This window comes from Prunus avium, chromosome 8 (assembly GCF_965620075.1).
Source record: "Prunus avium chromosome 8, drPruAviu1.hap1.1, whole genome shotgun sequence".
In the NCBI taxonomy this organism is placed as follows: domain Eukaryota; kingdom Viridiplantae; phylum Streptophyta; class Magnoliopsida; order Rosales; family Rosaceae; genus Prunus; species Prunus avium.
The window spans coordinates 35,145,908-35,150,527 of NC_142291.1; the positions used below are offsets into that span (position 1 = coordinate 35,145,908).

The 4,620-nt window shown below is 40.9% G+C and overlaps 1 pseudogene; it reads left to right on the plus strand.

Annotated features, from left to right (window-relative positions):
- Positions 1-548: 548 nt before the first annotated feature.
- On the plus strand, positions 549-2,937 carry LOC110754502 (subtilisin-like protease 3 pseudogene; annotated as a pseudogene).
- Positions 2,938-4,620: the final 1,683 nt, after the last annotated feature.

The following is a 4,620-nucleotide window of genomic DNA, read 5'->3' on the forward strand; positions in this document are numbered from 1 at the left end:
CTTATAATTTAATGATGTTTCGTTTTATGCATAGTTTAAACTTTTAATTACTACAAACTATTTTTTTTTATAGAGATGATAACCAATCATATTGAATTAAAAAATAACTATAGTATTTATGACTTCCTAATTTAGGGAGTATGATTGGAGTTCGAATTTTATAGAGTTCCTAAATAACTTTTGTGTGTTTTTAGCTAAATTTTAACTAAAGAATAAGTAGCATGGCCCATGACTCTCGTGAATGCAGAGACTGATGGTGACAGCACCTTAGCTGACCCTCATGTACTTCCCGCAACACACGTGGGTTATGTTGCAGGTGTTAAAATCAAAGCCTATCTGAACTCCACCTCAAGTCCTGGCAGCGCTTTAATTTAACCAAGTCTTTTTTTTGGTCAAGAATTTAACCAAGTCACAACAAGCCAACCTTCACCTTCAATCTGTACAAGAAATGCAGGCTTTTTCCAGCTCGATATGTTGCTATCTTCTATATATAATTGCTTTAGTGGTAGACAAACACAGAGCACTTGTACTCCCAAGTTCTTCTTGGTCAAAAGATGGAGAACAAAAAGTGTGTGATGTTGCAGATTATATATCTTCTTGGCTTCAGTGTCATGTTTTATTTATCAGTAGCAGTTGCTGCGGAGACAGATGAGGGCAAAAGTAGCATGCAAACTTACATTGTTTGGGTGAAAAGGCCGGTCCAGAACTTGTTTTTAACAAAATCTCATGAAGATTTAGAGAGCTGGTATCAAACATTTTTGCCGGACACTATTGCAAACTCAAACGAGCTGACAAAGCCAAGAATGGTTCATACATACCGCAATGTGGCCACTGGATTTGCAGCAAAACTGACGCCGGAGGAAGTAAAGGCAATGGAACAGAAAGAAGGGTTTGTGTCTGCTCATCCAGAGAGGATTCTGCCTTTGCACACTACTCATAGTCCTAACTTCTTGGGGTTGCAGCAAGGATTGGGAGTCTGGAAAGGAGCAAATTACGGTGAAGGTGTGATAATTGGAGTTTTGGATACTGGGATCGGACCAGATCATCCTTCGTTTAGTGATGAAGGAGTACCGCCTCCTCCAGCTAAATGGAAAGGCAAGTGCGACTTCAATGGAACAGTGTGCAATAACAAGCTTATTGGTGCAAGAAATTTCCAAAGCGGAAAAACTACAGGAGGCCCTCCAGTTGATGATGACGGCCATGGCACCCACGCATCCAGCACAGCTGCAGGGAATTTTGTGGAAGGCGCCAATGCTTTTGGAATGGCCAATGGCACAGCGGCTGGCATGGCACCTTATGCTCATTTGGCAATGTACAAAATCTGTTCTGAGGATGGTTGTACAGAAGGTGACATTGTAGCTGCTCTAGATACTGCTGTTGAAGATGGTGTGGACGTGCTCTCCCTTTCACTTGGTGGTACTTCATTTTCTTTCTATAAAGATGGAATTGCAGTGGGTGCATTCGGAGCAATTCAAAAAGGAATTTTTGTCAGTTGTTCAGCTGGAAATTCTGGTCCTTCCTATGAGTCTTTATCCAATGAGGCCCCATGGATTCTCACAGTAGGAGCAAGCACCATTGACAGGAGCATAAGAGCAACAGCCTTGCTTGGAGATCATGGAGAATTTGACGGCGTATCTTTGTTCCAGCCTAAAGATTTTAATTCAACATTGTTACCTCTTGTTTATCCTGGCGCAAATGGCAACCCATCATCAGCTTTGTGCAGTCCAGGATCCCTTGAAAATCTTGAAGGTAAAATAGTGGTGTGCGAAGGAGGAAGAGGAGGAGTTGCCAAAGGGAAAGAAGTGAAAAGAGCTGCTGGTGCTGCCATGATTCTTGTGAACCAAGTGATAGATGGCTATAGCGTCTTAGCTGACGCTCATGTCCTCCCTGCAACACATGTGAGTTATCAGGCAGGTTTGAATATCAAAGCCTTTATAAACTCAACCTCAACACCTACAGCCACAATCTTGTTTAAAGGTACTGTCATCGGAGATCCACTTGCTCCCAAGGTTGCTTCCTTCTCATCAAGAGGACCAAGCATTAAAAGCCCTGGAATTTTGAAGCCTGACATCATTGGTCCCGGTGTTAGCATCCTAGCTGCATGGCCTGTTTCTGTGGACAATGGAACAGAAGGCAAGGCAACATTTAACATGATTTCAGGTACCTCAATGTCATGCCCTCACTTAAGTGGCATTGCAGCCTTGCTCAAAAGCTCCCACCCTGACTGGTCACCAGCTGCCATTAAGTCAGCAATCATGACAACCGCTGAAGTAGAAAACCTCGCAGGCTCTGCCATTGTTGACCAAACACTTTTTCCAGCAGATATCTTTGCCCTTGGTGCAGGCCATGTTAACCCTTCAAAAGCAAATGACCCAGGGCTCATCTACGACATACAACCAGAGGATTACATTCCTTACTTGTGTGGTTTGAATTACACAGACGAGCAGATACAGGTCATCACCCAACAAACAGTGAACTGCTCTCAAGTAGGAGCCGTACCAGAAGCACAGCTAAATTATCCTACATTTTCTATCAAAACCGGGTCCTCAGAGACTCGGACTCAGTATTACACAAGAACGGTGACAAATGTTGGCCCAGCTAATTCAACTTACAACTTGGCTCTTGTAGTACCACCTAAAGTGGGCATGAGTGTAAATCCTCAGGTGCTCACATTCACAGAGGTTAACCAGAAAATTACCTACCATGTCGAGTTCAACGCACACGACGATGCTGGGAAGGACGGTGTCCCATTTGCTGAGGGATATTTGAGATGGGTTTCTGATAAGCATTCTGTTACCACCCGAATAGTTGCTACCTTCAGCACTCAATGAACTTAAACTTGGGCCCAGAAGAAAATATCACAAGCTTGCAGAGAATAACAGAAGAAATTGAAACCCAAAATAAGTACTACTCCATTGGTGCCATTCTAGTCTTCAAGATTTGATCTTTAACTTGCAATCCCCTCCATACCAATGTCTCTCTGTGTGTGTAGGATTCTGATTGTGATTGTGAGGCCAACCATTTCTTACATAATGTTTCAACCAAAAAGAAAACAGAGTTCTTTAATGTTATTTTTCCACATAGAGCTAGTTGTTGAGGCAAGCACTAATATTAATATATTAATGGCATCAACCAATATACAAATTCGGGCAGTGGTTTACATGGTAACTGAAAATTTGGGGATTTTCTTGATGGAATAAAGGAATGATATTATTGGTGGTGGGTACGGTTATGTGGGAGTAATAATAGGTAAGAGAAGAAACTTGTTCTCTTGTGATAATCAAAAGACAGAAAGTAGTGGGACACTGTTTTAGAGACTGATGATGTTCCTTGCTTAATACAAAATGAAGAGAAAGGGGTGGCTTTATATAATAGCCACTGCCGACCTAATACATTAAAACAACACAACTAAAACCAAACATAGTTAATTCAACTAACTTCTACCACACCATTAATTCAACCCACAACTACTAACAGCCAACTATTACAATTTTTACCAGCCGACTATTAATGAAGTCTAGATTATTTTAACATCCCCCCTTAAGCTAGACTTCATTTACGCCAATTAATTTCCTCATCTTGATGAGCAGCTCCTTCTTCAATGGTTTGGTGAACAAATCTGCCAGCTGGTCTTGGGACTTGCAATAAAGAACCTCAACTTCTTTGTCTTTGATTAGCTCTCTGATAAAATGGAACTTGATCTTGATATGCTTACTCTTGCTGTGAAACATTGGATTTTTGGAAAGACAAATAGCTGATTTGTTGTCGCAGAACAGCTTTGTAGGGCCTTCTTGAACTTGACCCATCTCTTCTAAAATACTTTTCAGCCACCTAGCTTGACAACCTGCTGATGCAAGAGCAACATACTCAGACTCTGTAGTTGAAAGTGCCACTATAGATTGCTTTTTGGAGGACCATGAAATCGCACTTGAGCCAATGCTAAAGACATAACCAGATGTGCTTTTGCAAGTATCAACATCTCCACTCAAGTCACTGTCACTGTAACCAGTCAAATTTAGATTCTGAATAGGATAATAATGCAAACCATAATTGATAGTTCCAACCACATATCTTAGGATTCTCTTTCCAAGCTCCCAATGAACGTCTTTTGGTGATTCCATGAAGCGGCTAAGGAAGCTTACTGCATATGTAAGATCTGGCCTTGTTGTAGTTAAATACAAGAGGCCACCCACCAGACTTCGAAACAAAGTTTGATTCACCATTGTGCTTCCATCATTCTTTCCTATCTTAACACCAATCTCCATTGGAGTAGCAATTGACTTTGCATTTTCCAACCTGAACCTTTTCAACAATTCCTTTGCATATTTCTTTTGAGAAATATAAATACCATTCTCATTTTGTTTGACTTCAATTCCAAGAAAGAAATGAAGCAAACCAAGGTCTGTCATTTCAAATCTTTGTGACATAATCATCTTGAAATCATCACACATTTGAGCATTACTTCCAGTAAATATTAAGTCATCCACATATAGACAGACAATCAAAATCTCACCTTGAGAGTTCTTCTTGGTGTAAAGAGTATGCTCATATGGGCATTTGTGAAACCCATACTCTTGGAAGAATGCATCAATCCGACTGTACCAAGCTCTTGGAGCTTGT